Here is a 21,162-nt window from a genome sequence, read left to right as displayed (position 1 = left end):
GCACAACCCCCCCCCCAAATGACCCCTTTTCGGAAAGTAGACACCCTGAGCTATTTGCAGAGAGGCATGTTGAGTGTTTTGCAGATCTCACTTTTTGTCACAAAGTTTTGGAAATTGAAAAAAGAGGAAAAAAAATGCATTTTCCTGTTTTTTCTTTATTTTCCAAAAAAAATTAGAGCTGCAAAATACTCACCATGCCTCTCAGCAAATAGATTGGAGTGTCTACTTTGCAAAATGGGGTCATTTGGGGGGGGTTTGTGCAATCTTGGCTTTTTATGGACTTCAAAAGTGTGATAGGTAGTAAGGAGTGAGATCAACAATTTACGCCCTTAGAAAGCCTAAAGGTGCGCATTGGTTTTCCGGGTCCTGTACGCGGCTAGACTGGCAAAAAGTCTCACACATGGGGTATCATTGTACTCAGGAGAAGCAGCAGAATGTATTTTGGGGTGTCATTTCACATATACCCATGGCCTGTGTGAGCAATATATAATTTACTGACAACTTTGTGTAAAAAAATAAAAAAAAATAAAAAAAATTTTTTTCCTCGAAACTTGTGGCAAAATATAAACTATTCCATGGACTCACCATACTTCTCAGCCAGTAGCTTGGAGTGTCTACTTTGCAAAATGGGGTCATTTGGGGGGGTTTTGTGCCATCTTGAAATTTCAGGGCCTCTGAAACTGTGACAGGTAGTCAGGGGTAAAATCAGCAATTTACGCCATTAGAAAACCTGAAGATGTGGATTGGTTTTCGGGGGCGCGTACACAGCTAGGCTCCCAAAAAGTCTCACACATGTGGTATCCCTGTACTCAGGAGAAGCAAAAGAATGTATTTTGGGGTGTCATTTCACATATTCCCATGGCATGCATGAGCAATATATCATTTAGTGACAACTTTCTGTAAAAAAACAACAACAAAAAAAAAATAATAATTTTACCGAAACTTGTGGCAAAATATAAAATACTCCATGGACTCACCATGCCTCTCAGAAAAAAGCTTTGGGTGTCTACTTTTCAAAAAGGGGTCATTAGGGGGGTGTTTGAACAGTCCCGGCATTTTATGCTCAATCTTATCCACACATCACCCACTCTTCTAACCACTTGAAAACCAAGCCTTTTCTGTGCCTTTTTGTTTACATGAAAAAATATTTTTTTTTTACTAGAAAATTACTTTGAACCCCCAAACATTATATATTTTTTTAAAGCAGAGGCCCTATAGAATAAAATGGTGGATGTTGCAAATTTTTTTGTCACACGGTATTTGCGCACAGATTTTCCAAACGCAATTTTTGCGAAAAAAATACATTTTTTTTTAATTTATTGCACAAATACACTATATAATTCCAATTTTTTTGGTAAAATTTAAAAGATGATCTTATGCCGAGTTCATAGACACCTAACATGACATGCTTTAAAAATTGCGCATGCCTGCGCAGCGACAAAAACGTATGTACATTTTTGAAAACCTTTAAAAGTCTCTACAGGTTACCACTTTAGACTTACAGAGGAGGTCTACTGCAAGAATTACTGCACTCGATCTGGCGATCGCGGCGATACCTCACATGCATGCTGCAATTGTGGTTTACATATGACACTAGACCACCGCTTGCGTGCGCCATTGCGCGCAAGCACCGGGGGTAAGGGGGGGGCTCAATTTTTTTTTTTTTTTCTTTTTTCTTTTGCTTTTTTATGTTATTTTGACACCTTTCCTTTAATTTTTTTTTTTTTTAAATAATTTTTATTGTTATCATCGTGAATTTAAATATCCCCTATGATAGCAATCTGTGGTGACAGGTACTCTTTTTTAAAAAAATTGGGGTCTTTTAGACTCTAGATCTCTCCTCTGACCTTAACGCATCTGACCACACCAAAATTGGTGTGATAAAATACTTTCCCAATTTCCCAATGGCCCTGTTTATTTCTGGCGAAACAGAAGTCATAAAATGCTCGTAGCCTCCGGCATCTTAGGCCATAGAGATGATTGGAGCCATTCTCATCTCCAATTAGCTCTATGGTTAGATAATTGAACCACCGGCTGCACTCTCGGTTTAACCGGTGGGACAGGAGAGCCAGAGAAAAACCATGGAAGGCTGCGGAAGGCGGCGGTGGGGGGGGGGGAGGCCCCTCCCACTGCATGTAAAAGCAGTCTAGCGGCCAATTACCTGCTAGAATTGCTTTTACATGTAAGCCGACCGCTGGCTGTAAAAAACGATACCAAGATGATGCCTAAATCTGCAGGCATCATCCTGGTATAACCACTCAAAGTCCAGCAACGTACCAGTACATTGCTGGTCCTTGTTTGGCATATAGGTTTTTTTTTTTTTCATGCAGCCTGTGGGCTGAACGGAAAAAAAGAGAACCTATCAGAAATCAGCACAGGAATAATGCGTAGTATTACTCATCATTAACCGCCCAAACAACCACCCACTGAATTTAATGATGGGTATACACGACACTATCCACGTATACCAAAATAGGATTTTAACTGCAGTGCTGAAATCAGAAAATCACCACAGCTGCTATCAGCAAAGGTATCCATATATGCTGAGCGCAAACGCTGTTTGTGTCAGAATATATAAAATCAATGCGTGGTAGCCGACGAGGGACCTGCAAGAGAAACAGGTCACAAAAGAATGAAAAAACAAACAAAGGACATTGAAAAAAAGTATAGTAGGAAGGAGTAGAAGGACATATAAAATGACTGACAACAACAGTTTTTGGATCTTCATCATTAACCGCCCAAACAACCACCCACTGAATTTAATGATGGGTATACACGGCGCTATCCACGTATACCAAAATAGGATTTTAACTGCAGTGCTGAAATCAGAAAATCACCACAGCTGCTATCAGCAAAGGTATCCATATATGCTGAGCGCAAACGCTGTTTGTGTCAGAATATATAAAATCAATGCGTGGTAGCCGACGAGGGACCTGCAAGAGAAACAGGTCACAAAAGAATGAAAAAACAAACAAAGGACATTGAAAAAAAGTATAGTAGGAAGGAGTAGAAGGACATATAAAATGACTGACAACAACAGTTTTTGGATCTTCATCATTAACCGCCCAAACAACCACCCACTGAATTTAATGATGGGTATACACGGCGCTATCCACGTATACCAAAATAGGATTTTAACTGCAGTGCTGAAATCAGAAAATCACCACAGCTGCTATCAGCAAAGGTATCCATATATGCTGAGCGCAAACACTGTTTGTGTCAGAATATATAAAATCAATGCGTGGTAGCCGACAAGTACCTGCAAGAGAAACAGGTCACAAAAGAATGAAAAAACAAACAAAGGACATTGAAAAAAGTATAGTAGGAAGGAGTAGAAGGACATATAAAATTACTGACACCACAACAGTTTTTGGATCCTTTTATTTTTCTTTCTAACTGTTCCTTTACTTCTTGATTTGGGAGGGACTGCGATCTTCTGCGATCTTCTCTTCCAGCTTGGGTCTCTCAAAATGTCGATGGACATCCAACATCCTTCGAGACCCTGTGTTTATGTGCCCTACACTGTGTCGTGCTGTACCCTACGCTAATAATCCACTAGTGTATGGTAGCGCTCGAAACATTCCCCGATGCAGAGACCAGGTTGGTCAGGACATTTGGGACAATAATAACGGGTGTCACGCCTAAATCTGCGCTTGCTACAGACACGACATCTTCTTTGGGGCCATCTTTGGGTAGGGGTACTCGGGAGGACATGTGAAAAATGCCTCTCATGCAGCCGGCTCACTGCATCTGGAAGGGGAAGTTGGGCAGGCATGCCTCCTGGGTACAGGTAGGCAAGGATGATCTCTTCCTGGAATTCCCGGAAAGATCCAGTTCGTCCTGACGCCCTGTATAGGACAAAGGCGTTCAGCATAGCCAATTGGTATAGGTAAACAGACACTTTTTTGTACCAGCGTCTGGCTTTACGGGCAACTAAATACGGCGCCAAAAGCTGGTCGTTAAGGTCCACCCCTCCCATATTAAGGTTATATTCGTGGACACAGAGGGGTTTCTCCATAACGCCAGTTGCCGTAGGAATTTGGATCGTCGTGTCTGGGTGAAGGGAGGACAGAACATAAACATCCCGTGTATCCTTCCACTTCACCGCAAGTAATTTGTCCGTTTTCAAGCAGGCTCTCGCCCCCCGACTAAGACGGGAATCTACAAGCCGTTGGGGGAAGCCCCTGCGATTAGGTCGCACGGTGCCACATGCGCCAATTTGTAAATCGAGAAGGTGACTAAATAGTGGCACGCTTGTATAAAAGTTGTCCACGTACAAATGGTACCCCTTTCCGGATAAGGGTGACACCAAGTCCCAAACGATCTTACCGCTGCTCCCTATGTAGTCTGGGCAGTTGGGGGGCTCCACACAGCTATCTTTTCCCTCATAGACCCGGAAACTAACTGTATAGCCTGTGGCCCTGTCACACAATTTATACAGTTTGACCCCGTACTTGGCACGCTTGCTGGGGAGGTACTGTTTCATAGCAAGGCGGCCAGTAAATTTAATCAGGGACTCGTCAACGCAGACAACTTGTTCGGGGGTAAACAAGGCTGCAAACCGCTGATTGAAGTGGTCTATGAGGGGCCGAATTTTGTGGAGCCGATCGTATGCAGGGTCTCCCCGAGGACGACAGAGTTCATTGTCGCTGAAATGCATAAATCGCAGAATTTGCTCGTATCTCGTCCTGGACATAGAGGCAGAGTACATGCGCATATTGTGAACTGGGCTAGTGGACCAATATAGCCGCAATTCACTCTGTTTAGTTATGCCCATGTGGAGGGAAAGGCCCAGAAAGATCTTAAATTCGGAAACCGTTATAGGTTTCCAGCCGAATTGTCTGGCAAGGTGTGAATTTGGGTTGGCGGCGATGAACTGTTGTGCATATAAATTTGATTGATCCACAATAGATCTGTAAAGATCTTCCGTGAAGAACAGCTCAAAAAAGTTCAGGGGCGTAAAACCAGCTGTCTCCACGTGGATTCCAGGTTGGGCGGTGAATGGGGGAAGTACTGGCGCTGTAGTATCAGTGGGTTGCCAATTAGGAAATGCCAGCGCATCAGGGAGGGCACTATGGGCTCTACAGGCCTGTCTTCGAATACGCGGTGGCTGCGGGCCACTACTTGTGCTAGCCACCGCACCAGCTTCAACTGCACTTAGGGGACTCGCCACGTCACCAGGTCTTACTGCAGTGCTGGTTGTACTAGGTCCAGGTTGTACTAGGCCGCTGGCGCTTGCCAGGTCGCCAGAAGGATGAGCGGCACTAGTACCCACACTCTGCTCCATACGAGCACCCTGCGATTCCTGCATCACAACAACTTCAGAATGGGGTCGGGTACGCCTGGGTCTAACAGGGACCCATCTGTCGTCGGAGCTATCTGTCAGGGAGCCGCTGCCGTCATCAGGTTCATATACTGACACTAATTCGGTCATTGTAGCTTCCCCTTCGCTATCAGATGACTCGGTCAGCATAAAACTGATAAGCTCTTCATCCCTGTACGAACGTTTGGTCATTTTGGTAACTAAATTTACTCGTACAGTGATGCGACTCACAGGTAATAAAAGCACCTGGTTGTCGAAGATTATTTCAAGCGCTACAAAAAAAAACTGCTAATGCTAGCAGGGATCAGGCCTGACTCTGCTAACACAGCGGTTTTGTGTCTTGTGTTTTTTTGCAAGTGACAGTAATCTATTGATTACTACACTTGCCTGGGTGAAAGGGTTAAACGCAGGTGCTGGCCGGAATCAGTACTGATCGTGCAAACACCGCGTTTTGGGAACCCTAAACTATGGGGGCGCTAGTATAGTTCTGATCAGATCAGATATTGATCTGTTCAAACACTATACTAGAAATGGAAGTGTAGGTGCGTGCGTGCGTGCGTGCGTGTGTGGCAATCAAGGGGTTACTTCTAAACTATGCGCTGGGGATCTGGGGGGGGTGGCGGGGACCCTAAACCTCCTTTGGGAAAGAAACTAGCTAGCTAGCGCAACCTCAAGTCACAGTGACACCAATACAAAATACAGTAAAAACAGTATATTATGTGTGTATTACTGCTAATGTGACAGAGGGTGTAGGGGTTAACGGGATGTGATCAGGGGGGGATCAGGGGTTTAAATCTTTATTGGAAGGGACTGGCGGGTATCCTAAGGATAAAAGGAACGGTGGCAAGCGCTAAACCTGGTCACAAGTCACACTTATACGGGTATATAGAAAATGCTATATACTGTATACAGTGTGCGTTGTGGCAGGGGGTGTAGGGGTGATCAGGAGGGGATCAGGGGATTAAATCTTTATTGGGCGGGTGGCGGGGACCCTAAACCTCCTTGGGACACAAACTTAGTCGCCTGCGCTAATTCTGATCACAATGACACTAATACAAAAATACAAAAACACAGTATATTACGTTTGTATTAGTGCTGATGTGACAGAGGGTGTAGGGGTTAACTAGCGGTGATCAGGGGGGGATCAGGTGGGATCAGGGGCTTAAATCTTTATTAGGGGGGGTGGCGGGTAATTCAAGTGGAAAAAGGGGGGTCGCAAGCGCTAGACCTGACCACAAATCACACTTATACGGGTATATAGCAAAATGCTATATACTGTATACGGTGTGTGTTATGGCAGGGGGTGTAGGGGTGATCAGGGGGGGGTCAGGGGCTTAAATCTTTATTGGGCGGGTGGCGGGGACCCTAAACCTTCTTGGGACAGAAACTTAGTCGCCTGCACTAATTCTGATCACAATGACACTAATACAAAAATACAATAACACCGTATATCGCGTTTGTATTAGTGCTGATGTGACAGAGGGTGTAGGGGTTAACGGCGGTGATCAGGGGGGGGTCAGGGGAGATCAGTGGGTTAAATCTTTATTAGGGGGGGTGGGGGGTAATTTGAGTGGAAAAGGGGGGGTCGCAAGTGCTACACCTGTTCACAAATCACACTTATACAGGTATATAGGTATATGCTATATGCTGTATATAGTGTGTGTTGTGTCAGGTGCTGTAGGGGTTAATTGGGGGGGCGATCGGGGGTGAAATGTGCCTATCTAACTGTGTGTGGGTGTGCTTGGTGCAGTACTCACAGTAAGATGTGCTCTCCTCTCACGCTGGATCCAAAAAGACCGTTGTGGGGGGAGGGCACATCTCCTCTAAGCCTGTGTTTACATTTCACAGGCTTAGAGGATGATCTGATTGGGCAGGACCGATCAACAGGTCCAGACCAAAAATGATTGGCCTGGACCTGATGACTGATCGGTTCTGAACCCAATTGAGTCATCATCGGCGGCGGGGACGCGCGGGAGCGCGCACAGGGCCGGCAAATTGTGCTGACGTAGGCCTACGTCAGTTTGCCTGGCCGGGGCTGAGTGCCGACGTAGATCGTCGTGCGCCGGTCGTAAAGTGGTTAAGTAGCAGAGGGGGTTGTTAATCAGTTTAAGCTGTTTTGGTGTTAATTAAATTACCAACAGGTGCACTAAATAGGTAACAATGAGACGACCTCCATAACAAGAATGGTATTAAAGGTGGAGGCCACTGACATTTTTTTACCCTACTCATATTTTCTTACTGTTTTTCACTAGTTTGCATTTGGCTAGGGTCAGTGTCACTACTGTTAGCATGAGGCGATACCTGGACCCAATAGAGGTTGCATAGGGGGTCCAGCTCCTCCAGGATGGCACATCAATAGGTGTCATTGCAAGAATGTTTGCTGTGTCTCCCAGCACAGTCTCAAGCGCATTGAGGAGATTCCAGGAGATAGGCAATTACTCTAGGAGAGCTAGACAGGGCCACAGAAGGTCCTTAATCCATTAGCATTACCTATATCTGCTTCTTTTGTAAGGAGGAAGAGGATGAGCACTGCCTGAGCCCTACAAAACTACCTCCAGCAGACCACTGGTGTGAATGTCTCTTACCAAACAATCAGAAACAGACTTTATGAGGGTGGCTTGAGGGTCCGATGTCCTCTATTGGGCCCTGTGCGCATTGCTCAGCACCATGGAGCTTGATTGGCATTTTCCAGTGAACACCAGAATTGGCAGGTCTGCCACTGGCACCCAGTGTTTTCACAGATGAGAGCAGGTTCACCCTGAGCACATGTGACAGATGTGAAAGGGTCTGGAGAACCTGTGGAGAATGTTGTGCTGCCTTTAACATCGTTCAGCATGACCAGTTTGGTGGTGGGTTAATGATGGTCTGGGGAGGCAAATCCATGGAGGGGACACAAAGACCTCTACAGGCTAGACAATGGCACCCTAACTGCCATTAGGTAACGGGATGGAAGCCTTGGACCTATTGTTAGTCCCTACACTGGTACGGTGAGTCCTGGGTTCCTCCTGGTGCAAGACAATGACCAGCCTCATGTGGCGAGAGTATGCAGGCAGTTCCCGGAGGATGAAGGAATTTAGATCATTAAATGGCCCCCACGCTTGCCTGAACTAAATCTAATAGAACACCTCTGGGACATTATGTTTCGATCCATCTGATGCCACCAGGTTGCCCCTCAGTCTTTCAGGAGCTCAGTGATTCTCTGGTCCAGATCTAGGAGGACACTATCTGTTGTCTCATTAGGAGAATGGCCTGATGTTGTCAGGCATGCATACAAGCACGTGGGGGCCATACAAACTACTGAGTACAATTTTGAGTTGCTGCAATGAAATTTCAGCAAGATGGACTAGCCTAATGCATCATTTTTTCACTTAGATTTTCAGGGTGTCTTTGAATTCAGCCCTCTGTAGGTTGATAACTTTCATTTCCATGAAAGGATGTGGCATCCTTTTGTTTCCAACACATTACCAAGTCCATTTCAGTATAGATATCAAGCATTGAAAAATGGGAACACATGGTGTTCAAAAAATGTGGGACTTTGCATGAGGTGTGGCCAGTATACACATAATGATAATAATATCACATATACACCATGCTATTGGACCTTGCTGTTTGGCCCTGTGCGGGGACTGTGCCCCCTCAGTTCCCAACAGGGACGTTTTTCTCTTGGAGATCCACACTCTCATTGACAACCAATATTCCATTAAACTAGAAATGTGCCTGCTCCTGATGAAGTGAAACACTTTTCACGAAATGCGTTGAGCCATGGAGGCAATTTAAATTCCTCTACCATATTCAACATGCATCCTATTACCAATATTCATTTACACTCTACGCCCTTTGGTTTATCTTGCTACTATTTTTTATTTATTTCTTATGGTCATATCATGTTATCCATATGTACTCTATTTATGTCCCCTTTTACTTGTCTTGTATTTACTGTAATTCATGTTAACTGCTATGGATATGTCAATAAACACGTAATGTAAACCTTATGCTTCTATATGCTTACCAGCAGATGTATATGTGATATTATTATCATTATGTGTATACTGGCCACACCTCATGCAAAGTCCCACATTTTTTGAACACCATGTGTTCCCATTTTTCAATATAATCAGGGATGGAGACTCAATTGCACGAGTTTCATTTAAAGTCCCATTTCCCTCTTTTTTCCTTTTATTCAACATCCCCTTCTCTCCCCCTTTTTTCCCCCTTGTCCTTTTAACTACTTAGATATCCAGCATGATATTTTTCCCCATTGAGATCTGATGTGTTTTCAAAGTGTTCCTTTCATTTCTTTGGGCAGTGAATATATATATATATATATATATATATATATATATATATATATATATATATATATATATATATAGGTGATAGGTAAAGTGTAGTAGGCCTTGACTGCTTATCAGCAGGGCCATGATTTTCAGCTAGGTTGTCATGGTTCCCAGGTGTGGCTGTTGAGACTGGGGGGAGTCTCCCCACTGTCCTCATTGAGGGCTGTCATTGGGCAGTGGAGGAAACCCGGCCGATGGCTCACCCAGGCGTGTATCTATTCCAGAAGGGCAGATTATGCCGCACAGCATTCTGGGAGGGGGTATAAGTTTGAGGGGAGCACATGACGTATCGTCTTTGGCGGGAAGCAGAGTCCCAGGAGGGAGATCACAGCTGTCTCTCCTCCTGTCAAGAGGAATCGGGTGTCCCGGGCGGCTTGCCTGAGGGGACAGAGGGCTGAACTGAGCTGCAGAGAGGATCCGGTGTGCTAAGGACCAGCGGAGCTGAGAGGGGTCGAGTTTCAGGAAAGCGTTCCCAGTCGTGAGTACTGCAAACTGCCCCTGGGGTTTGCCTAGTGAGAGGGGACCACTCCGGAGAAGGTCAGAGGGATCCGGGAGCTAGCTAGCCGGTGCAGGAAGAGTAAAAGTGGGTGCCAGTGTTGACCCTGAAGAGTAAAGGGGGTGCCAGTGGTTGGGCCCTGAAGTATTCAGTGTACAGTGGAAGTGTACAGCGTGCAGTGTTGACAGTTGCAGCAGTGTTACTAAAAGCTACCTCAGCAAGGAAGGACTGGAGGGAGCAGTGTCAAGGACCGTTGAGCTAACCAGAGTGTCAGAAGTCAGTCTTCAGTACAGTACGAGCAAGTCAGTGATTTCAAGCGCCAGCAAGCGTTGGTCTGCATTCAGCTGGCGTCAAGTCAGCGCTTAAAGGCATTTTTCACAAAGTGTCCCGATTTGTACCTAGTTGAGCCAGAGGAGTATCTCACTCATTCCCTTCTCCCATCCCCATATAAAATAAACAAAACAAAACTAAGATGCCGGACTGTTCATTGTCTCAGATCTCACACTTGGGCATTCAGCTTAAATGGACTGTTAATGTTACCGGTCACCATGACAGACCCACGTCAGGCCCAATGCCTGGAAATATTGCTACATATATATATATATATATGTATATATATATATATATATATATATATATATATATATATATATATATTGTACAGGACGCCAAGGTTGGGTCCTGGACAGTTGCTATACTGTATATCTCCTGTATTTGGGTTGTGGTCTCTTTAAGGGAAGTTGGGAAATGTTCAGGGGGTCACCCAAGATGGGTGAGAAATTCCTGGGAATAGCTAAAATCAGGAGGACTGACTTGTAGTTCTCTATGTATTGAATAGAGAGATATTTGGGACCCGGTGTTCCGTGATAATTACCTACCCGTGAGAAAAACCTACCCCTCGTCACTTCCGGTTCACGCCACTGTATGTAATGCGGCGGTTACATTAAAATAACTGTGCTGCAATACGAGTCATCTCCGCTCCTGTCCCTGTCACTTCCCTGCTCTCGGCAAGTAAATATAAAAGCGGCGGCGGGTGTATGAAAACATAAATCACGGAGCCGCCAGCCGCTTTTATATTTACTAGCCCAGATCAGGGAAGTGACAGGGGCAGGAGCGGAGATGACTCATAATGCAGCCCAGCTGTTTTATGTAACCACGGCGTGGGTAGATTTTATTCACGCTACACCGACATATTTCCATACTAGTGCGCATGCGCACTAGTCAGCTCCTCTGTTGTCCCATTAGGTATCCGGGGCTGGGAGCATGCGCACTGCTGCGCTGCTCAGCTGTTCCTGGCCGGAAGTGACAAGGGTAGGTTTTTCTCACGGGGTAGGTAATTCTCACGTTACACCGGAATTTTGGGGGCTCTGTAGTGATATTCGGGTGGGAAAGAGCCCCCACCCCTGACTATAAGGTATTCCAGCGCACACAGGGTTAAGACCCATGAGAAGCAGACCTTAAGAAACAGGAAGCAGCAATAGGTGGGTGGAGAGGAGGAGTTGGTGGTTGCACCTGTCTGGGAGAGCTGTAAGTTTGCTGGAGTCTGCCAAAAGCGGCTGAGAGGTCTATTAAGGACTGTTACAAACCTTGGGGTGAAGACCCGTCCACAAAAACTCTATGTGCCTTTTTTTCTTACTTTGTTCCATTGTGCTGAAGATAAGCAGACTTTATTTTGTGTTTGATTTGTGCGCTGCTGGAAGCCTTGTTTGAGTTTTGCTGAAATAAAGCCTTTTTGTTTATATTTTAAACGGTTGTGCAATCAATCCGGTGGAGCTAGGATCCCCAAACTTTACTATATATATATATATATATATATATATATATATATATATATATATATATATATATATATATATATATATATTATATATATAGAGAGAGAGAGATATGTATATATATATATATACATACACATATATATATATATATATATATATATATATATATATATATACATACATACATACAGTATCTCACAAAAGTGAGTACAGCCCTCACATTTTTGTAAATATTTTATTATACCTTTCATGTGACAACACTGAAGAAATTACACTTTGCTACAATGTTAAGTAGTGAGTGTATCCCCTCAAAATAACTCAACACACAGCGCTTTAATGTCTAAACTGCTGGCAACAAAAGTGAGTACACCCCTAAGTGGAAATGTCCAAATTGGACCTAAAGTGTCAATATTTTGTGTGGCCACCATTATTTTCCAGCACTGCCTTAACCCCTTTGGGTATGGAGTTTGCTAGAGCTTCACAGGTTGTCACTGGAGTCCTCTTCCACTCCTTCATGACAACATCACAGAACTGGTGGATGTTAGAGACCTTGCGCTCCTCCACCTTCCATTTGAGGACACCCCACAGATGCTTAATGGGGTTTAGGTTTGGAGACATGCTTGGTCAGTCCATCACCTTTACCCTCAGCTTCTTTAGCAAGGCAGTAATCCTCTTGGAGGTGCGTTTTAGGTCATTATCAAATTGGAATACGGCCCTGTGGCCCAGTCTCCAAAGGAAGGGGATCATGCTCTGCTTCAGTATGTGACAGTACATGCTGGCATTCATGGTTCCCTCAATTAACTAATAAACAGGCAAAAAATTTGGGGGAGCATACCCATGTATTTCTAAAGCTGCTGCAGCTATGAACCAAAAGACATGTATATTAAAAAAGAATAGCACGCAAATGCAAAAGAAATAACTACCAAATCTGAAGACAATCCATAAATAAAAATGGGGGTTTTGGTCCCACCATATGGCCATATCGTGCTCAAGCCCACTACTCCCTCAATTAACTGTAGCTCCCCAAAGCTGGCAGCACTCATGCAGCCCCAGACCATGACACTCTCTCCACCGTGCTTGACAGTAGGCAAGACACACTTGTCTTTGTACTCCTCACCTGGTTGCCGCCACACAAGCTTGACACCATCTGAGCCAAATAAGTTTATCTTGGTCTCATTAGACCACAGGATATGGGTCCAGTAATCCATGTTTTTAGTCTGCTTGTCTTCAGCAAACTGTTTGCAAGCTTTCTTGTGCATCATCTTTAGAAGAGGCTTCGTTCTCGGATGACAGCCATTCAGACCAATTTGATGCAGTGTGTGGCGTATGGTCTGAGCACTGACAGGCTGACCTCCCACCCCTTCAACCTCTGCAGCAATTCTGGCAGCACTCATACGTCTATTTCCCAAAGGCAACCTCTGGATATGATGCTGAGCACCCTTACTCAACTTCTTTGTCAACTATTGCGAGATCTGTTCTGAGTGCAACTTGTCCTGTTAAACCGCTGTATGGTCTTGGCCACCATGCTGCAGCACAGTTTCAGGGTCTGGCAATCTTCTTATAACCTAGGCCATCTTTATGTAGAGCAACAATTCTTTTTTTTCAGATCCTCAGAGAGTTCTTTGCCATGAGGTGCCATGTTGAACTTCCAGTGACCAGTATGAGAGAGTGAGAGTGATAACACCAAATTTAACACACCCGCTCCCCAAATACACCTGAGACTTTGTAACACTATCGATTCAGATGATACCGGGGAGGGAAAATGGCTAATTGGACCAATTTAAACATTTTAATTTAGGGGTGTACTCACTTTTATTGCCAGCAGTTTAGACATTAATGGTTAGTTATTTTGAGGGGACAGCAAATTTACACTGCTATACAAGCTGTACACTCACTACTTTACATTGTAGCAAAGTGTCATTTCTTCAGTGTTGTCACATGAAAAGATATAATAAAATATTTACAAAAATGTGAGGAGAGCAGCACTTTTGTGAGATACTGTATAAATTATACATATATATATATATATATATATATATATATATATATATATATATATATATATATATATATATATATATATATATATGATTTTTTTATTATTTAATAGACAATACAATGAAGATCAAGTTTTATGGATTCCCAGTCTGAAAACTGGTGCTCCACTATAGAGTCCTCATGAGTGTATAGGCTAAACTAAAAATAAAAAAACAAATCTGTCAGGGATGCAGATGCACTATTAGGAGTAAAACAATATATATTTTTTTTACCCGTAAATCCGTTCTTAAGTATATTTAAGGACACAGGACAAAGTATTATGGTATGGAACCAATGGGTTAGACTGCCACCTTCATCAGAAATGGGCACTAGCAAAGCAAAGCTGTAAGCACAGCCCAGTGTAATCCCTCCCATTTTCATCTGGCCTCAGTTTTTAGTAGAATTGATTTACTTTCTCTGCTCTGAGAGCAGCATATCTTTTCACTGTTTGTGGTGCTCACATAGGCATGTTGTGCAATGCAGTTAGATACAAAGTGCTGTAAGGACAGCCTAGCATAACCTCTTCTGCTACCAGCATTCCTCAGTTTAGGAGCAAGCATTGATAGAAGTGGATCATAAGAACAAAGAGGGAGCAGTGTCTTGTAATAAACTCCAAGAAAAGGATTTCACAGGTGAGACAAAAATCCTAAATTTTTAATCATACATTACCAATCACACAATGAAGTATTCTGGAGCCATTGGGATGCCCAAAAGCAGTCCAACTGAGGAGCAACAGCAAACAAAAGGATAAAACGCCCACAAGGAACATACCAACGAGTTAATAAGGGTGGCTCAAAGAAGCATGAAGAACCTTACAGCTGAAGTTGGCATTAACTGAGGCCTGAACATCCACCATTTTCAGAAAAAAAAAATAAACATTTTCTATCTCTTTTCCTTTGTTTACCAAAAGAAAAAACCCCAGCAGTGATTACATACCACCAAAAGAAAGCTCTATCTGTCCCAAAAAAATGATAAAAACTTAATTTGAGTGCATCGTTGCATGACCACACAATTGTCATTCAATGTGCGACAACACTGAAAGGTGAAAATTGGCCTGGTCAGGAAGGGGGTATAGGTGCCCAGTAAGCAAGTGGTTCAGCTTTGACAAAAGAAATGGAATCTGAATGATTTCTGTGCAGCAGAGCAGCTCCAGATTTTACAGTCTCTAGTTTTAACAAATCAACCCTAATTTATTTTTTAATTTATCTACATTCCCTGTCGATGAAAAGACTGTGGAAGGGAGTTTTATATTACTACTGTTCTAACAGTAAAGGACCCCTTACACAGCTTAAGACTGACCCCCCTCTTCTCCAACCTCATTATGTGGCCATATGTCTTCTTTTGAGACCTAAGACAAGAGGTTATCTTTCTAGTCTTTAAGAGTGTAGGGATAATTGAACCAGGTCGGCTACTACTTCTCAGGCCTTGGTCTTCAACAGCCAAGTCATTAAAGCCACCGACTGAGAAACAGGGTGGTAAACCGGTCTTAGGACAAAAGATACACATGATATCGGAGGGCCCACGCAAAGTCCACCAGGAGCATGATGATACTCAAGTACCACAGTTACCTGGGTCAGTTTGGTCTGCTGAGAATCACAAGGATGACTTCCAGAGTAATGAGGACATCCACCCTAAAGCCCAGAGAATCGCAGTTTGTTGTTGAACCTGGAAGGCAGAATGTCCATGTCTGGCATTCTCCACTTGTGCTAGAGGTCTAAAAACACCTTGGGGTAAAGGGACCACTTTGGTGAAGTTCCAAGATTCAGTGGACAGGCCAAATGGAAGGGCCACAAATTGTTAATGTGTTAATTGTGTGCCCACAGCAAAGCGCAGGTAGTGTTGATGCATGGGAAGATGGGTATCAGGGAATTTCTGTAAGCCGGCTGGCTCAGAGGCATGCACACATACATTGTATTGCTCAACTGTGACTAGGCAAACACATGCATGCAGGAATGCGCACAGACATGCGTGTGGAGGAAGGAGTGCATCCACAGTCTGTCTTGGTGCCAGATGGCCTATTTAAAGGATGCCCTTATCCAGTGTTAGTGCTGGCTGGTCTTCAGCTATTTCCTGTCCCTTGCTTGTGTCTTGCATTTGTATTCCACTACTGACCCCGCTTGCCTCTGACCTGACCCTGGATTTCACACTTACTTCTGCTTACTGGTTTTTGACCTCAGCTCTGTTTACAATTCTGATTCTGCTTATGCCTCTGTACCTCATTGCTCACCCACTGCTGACCTTGGCTATCCCTGTGACCACGCTTCTGAATCAGCTCAACACCATTCCCGAGTGCCTATCATCTGCTACAACCTTTGCTGTGCTTGCCTGTCACAAACTAACTGAAGCACTGTGAGGCCTCACCTCCTGAACACCAAATACATTTGGAGTTCCTCCTTAACCCAGAATGGTTCATCTTGTGGCTCGGCTGTAACCGATCTGATGTTCGGTCAGATCATCACAAGCCCAAGTTCTGCTTTCAACACCTATCAGCACTTGTGTTCCTCTTGTCCCTTGGCACTATCTGTTCCACTCTCAGTGTTGCCTGGGCTAGAGATACAAGAGAAGGCAACCTTGTAATTTTCAGTCTCCTATCAGGTATGTGACAATGGAGAGGTATACAAATAAAAAAATGTGTTTTGTTTTTTTTTCTAAATTGTCAGTGTTTTTTCATTTATTTAGCAAAAACAAAAAACCCAAAAGAAAGATCTATTTGTGTAAAAAAATGATACAAATTTAGCTTGCGTACAGTGTTGCATGACCGCGCAAAAGTCAAAGTGTGACAGTGCTTAAAGCTGAAAATTGGCCAGGGCAGGAAGGGGGTTAAAGTGCCCAGTAGTGATGTCGCGAACCTAAAATTCGCCGTTCGCGAACAGCGAACGCGAACATCGGCAAATGTTCGCGAACCGGCGAACCGGGCGAACCGCCATAGACTTCAATAGGCAGGCGAATTTTAAAACACACAGGGACTCTTTCTGGCCACAATAGTGATGGAAAAGTTGTTTCAAGGGGACTAACACCTGGACTGTGGCATGCCGGAGGGGGATCCATGGCAAAACTCCCATGGAAAATTATCTAGTTGACGCAGAGTTGTGTTTTATTCCATAAAGGGCATAAATCACCTAACATTCCTAAATTGTTTGGAATAACGTGCTTTAAAACATCCAGTGTGTGTATACGATCAGGTATATTGTATCAATCAGGTAGTGTAAGGGTTACTCAAAATCAGATTGGAATCCTGCGAGCTACCCCCCTAATCTAGATTTTACAACTGCCGCAAACACCTCACTCCTCAGAAAGTGCTCTGTGCTATATAAATACAATAAATAGTGTTGCGCAACAGTAAAAATCTGCCTAGTTGCTATTTCAACGATATTGGTGACCAATCCAGATTGTACTGTGTATGGTGTGCTATCCAAAAATATAAAATAAAATAAAATAAACCTGTGTGATATAAATTGTTTTGTGAAAAGTCAATGTTTTCATGTGATTCCAATGCTGCTGAGTATATCAATAAATGTGTTATCCGCTTCAATAATCATACAGTGTTACCAAATATAAAGTGCTGTTTTCAACAATTTATATCACACAGGTTTATTTTATTTTACATTTTTGGATAGCACACCATACACAGTACAATCTGGATTGGTCACCAATATCGTTGAAATAGCCACTAGGCAGATTTTTACTCTTATTTATTATATTTATAGTGTAAGGGTTACGCCCGCTTCACAGTGACAGTCTGACCAAACTCTGACATACAAAACTCCCCATTGTCATGGACATGCAATAAATGTCTGGTAGTTTACCTGTCCCTCCTTATCCTTCCTCATTCCTCATGTCTGCATTAAGGGCAAGACCATTCCTTCTGGCTGTTTTTATTATCTCTCCTCCCTGTTTGGCTCCACCCCAGGCCATTACAGGAAGTCTATATTAACCAGTGCACTGCAGGCCAGCTAGCTTTGCTGTTCCCTGTTGCTAGTTTCCTGTTTCCTGTGTGCTTGATCTACTGTGTACCGACTTTGGCTTGGCTCTGTCACTGACTGTTCCTGTTTGGCTGTTACCCCGACCTCGGCTTACCCATCACCATTCCGTGTGTCCTGAGTGGCTGCTTCCCTTCTCTCCCTACGGAGCGTGACCTGGGGGACCCCAGGGGCCGCGACCTGGGCCCAGCTGCAGCCAAGTCCATCCTCACCACTAGAGGCTATGGTGAACACCTGCTGGGTCTTAGACTCCGCGCCCTGGGGAATCTTGGGCTCATGTTCCGGTCCATCCGCAGCAGTCTGCTATCGGGTTCACTACCTTGCGCTGCGCCCCTGCCTCCAACAGGGTGCAGTTGTCACCTGGCCATTGGCCAACAGTCAGTCAGTCCATTTGCACAACCGCAAACTCCCCATTTGCACAAGGTTGGATACCAAGCTAGCCATGTCCCGTTCCTTGTCCTCACTGACGTCATTGAAGGTCTCTTCCTCCACCCAGCCATGTACAACACCAAGGGTCCCCGAAAGGTGACAACAAGCCCCCTGGGACGCCTGCTGTGGTTGGTCTTCCACCTCCTCAAAGCCACCTTCCTCCTCTGACTTCTCTTCTTCAGACTCCTCTCACTGCGTTGCCACAGGTCCAGCAATCGACAACGACAAGGCTGCTTCTGGTGGTGATGGGGACCACAACTCTTCCTCTTCATGCTCATCTACGGCCTGATCCAGTACTCTTCGCAGGGCACGCTCCAGAAAAAATGCATATGGGATGAGGTCGATGATGTTGCCTTGGGTTCCACCGACCAGGTTTGTCACCTCCGCAAAAGGACGCATGAGCCTACAGCCATTGTGCATGAGAATTCAGTAACGCGGCCAAAAAATACCCAGCTCCGCAGAGGCTGTCCTCTTTTTTTTTTTAATTAAAGAAAATTAATGTTTTTTCTATGAAAAATTATCATGCTGATCGCTTTTGGTCTGTTCACAATGAAGCAACGACCTTATCATCTGGGGTGTGCCAACAGTGCCAACACACTCCTAGAGGTGATTGCTTAATTGTGATACGCAAGCCCCTTCACCACAACAAGGTAACGATCACGAAGGGGAATTGACACTTGTATGTGCCTTTTTTTTTTTTTTTTTTGCAGCCACAGTGTAGCACCAGAGGCCAGAAAAATTAGGCATGTACACATGCATGAAAAAATAGGTATTGTTGCAGCCGCTGCTGTAGCAGCGGCCGGAAAAATTGAGGTTTTCAAGGCAGAAAGTGCACTAAAACATTGCGGCTTGAACCGTAGTTGGTGGCGGAGACGTCACGTAAGTCATCTGGCATGCAGAGATTAAATACAGCAGCGTGTGGACCATTTTTAGCCCAAGGCATCTCAGAGTCATCAGGCCTTTTTTAGTCTAATGCATCCCCCTCTGTCAGTCCCTTCGGGATCCATGCCTCATTCATCTTAATAAACGTGAGGTAATCAAGACTTTTTTGACCTAGGCGACTTCTCTTCTCAGTGACAATACCTCCTGCTGCGCTGAAGGTCCTTTCTGACAGCACACTTGAAGCGGGGCAGGCCAGAAGTTCAATGGCAAATTGGGATAGCTCAGGCCACAGGTCAAGCCTGCACACCCAGTAGTCAAGGGGTTCATCGCTCCTCAGAGTGTCGATATCTGCAGTTAAGGCAAGGTAGTCTGCTACCTGTCGGTCGAGTCGTTCTCTGAGGGTGGACCCCGAAGGGCTGTGGCGATGCATAGGACTAAAAAAGCTCCGCATGTCCTCCATCAACAAGACGTCTGTAAAGCGTCCTGTCCTTGCCGGCGTGGTTGTGGTGGTAGGAGGAGGATTACTTTCACCTCTTCCCCTGTTGGATTCCCGTTGTGCTGTGACATCACCCTTATATGCTGTGTAAAGCATACTTTTTAACTTATTTTGTAGCTGCTGCATCCTTTGCGACTGCCGGTAATTGGGTAACATATCACAGACTTTCTGCTTATACCGGGGGTCTAGTAGTGTGGCCACCCAGTACAGGTCGTTCTCCTTCAGCCTTTGGATACGAGGGTCCCTCAACAGGCATGACAGCATGAAAGACCCCATTTGCACAAGGTTGGATGCCGAGCTACTCATGTCCAATTCCTCGTCCTCACTGATGTCATTGAAGGTGTGTTCTTCCCCCCAGCCACGTACAACACCACGGGTACCAGATAGGTGACAACGAGCACCCTGGGATGCCTGCTGTGGTTGGTGTTCCTCCTCCTCAAAGCCACATTCCTCCTCTGACTCCTCTTCCTCACACTCCTCTTCCAGTGTTGCCGCAGGTCCAGCAATCGATGGTAAGGCTGTTTCTGGTGGTGGTGATGGTGACCACAACTCTTCCTCTTCCTCTTCACGCTCATCTACGGCCTGATCCAGCACTCTTCGCAGGGCACGCTCCAGGAAAAAAACATATGGGATGATGTCGCTGATGGTGCCTTCGGTGCGACTCACTAGGTTGGTCACCTCCTCAAAAGGACGCATGAGCCTACAGGCATTGCGCATGAGCGTCCAGTAACGTGGCAAAAAAATACCCAGCTCCGCAGAGGCTGTCCTAGCACCCCGGTCATACAAATACTCGTTGACCGCTTTTTCTTGTTGGAGCAGGCGGTCGAACATTAGCAGTGTTGAATTCCAACGTGTCGGGCTGTCGCAAATAAAGCGCCTCACTGGCATGTTGTTTCGCCGCTGAATATCTGCAAAGTGCGCCATGGCCGTGTAGGAACGCCTGAAATGGCCACACACCTTCCTGGCCTGCTTGAGGACGTCCTGTAAGCCTGGGTACTTCTGCACAAAACGTTGCACAATCAGATTCAACACATGTGCCATGCACGGCACATGTGTCAACTTGCCCAAATTCAATGCCGCCAACAAATTGCTGCCGTTGTCACACACCACTTTGCCGATCTCCAGTTGGTGCGGGGTCAGCCACTGATCCACCTGTGCGTTCAGGGCGGACAGTAGTGCTGGTCCGGTGTGACTCTCTGCTTTCAGGCAAGTCAACCCCAAGACAGCGTGACACTGTCGTATCCGGCATGTGGAATAGCCCCTGGGGAGCTGGGGGGGTGCAGTTGGTGTGGAGCAAGACGCAACAGCAGAAGAGGACTCAGCCGAGGAGGTTAGCAAAGAGGATGGAGTAGGAGGAGTAGAGGAGGTGGCAGCAGGCCTGCCTGCAAGTCGTGGCGGTGTCAC

The sequence above is a fragment of the Pelophylax lessonae genome, assembly GCF_965119305.1.
Source record: "Pelophylax lessonae genome assembly, chromosome: 4".
Classification (NCBI taxonomy): Eukaryota; Metazoa; Chordata; class Amphibia; order Anura; family Ranidae; genus Pelophylax; species Pelophylax lessonae.
The sequence above is the reverse complement of the archived record's forward strand: the minus strand, read 5'-3'. Positions refer to the sequence as shown.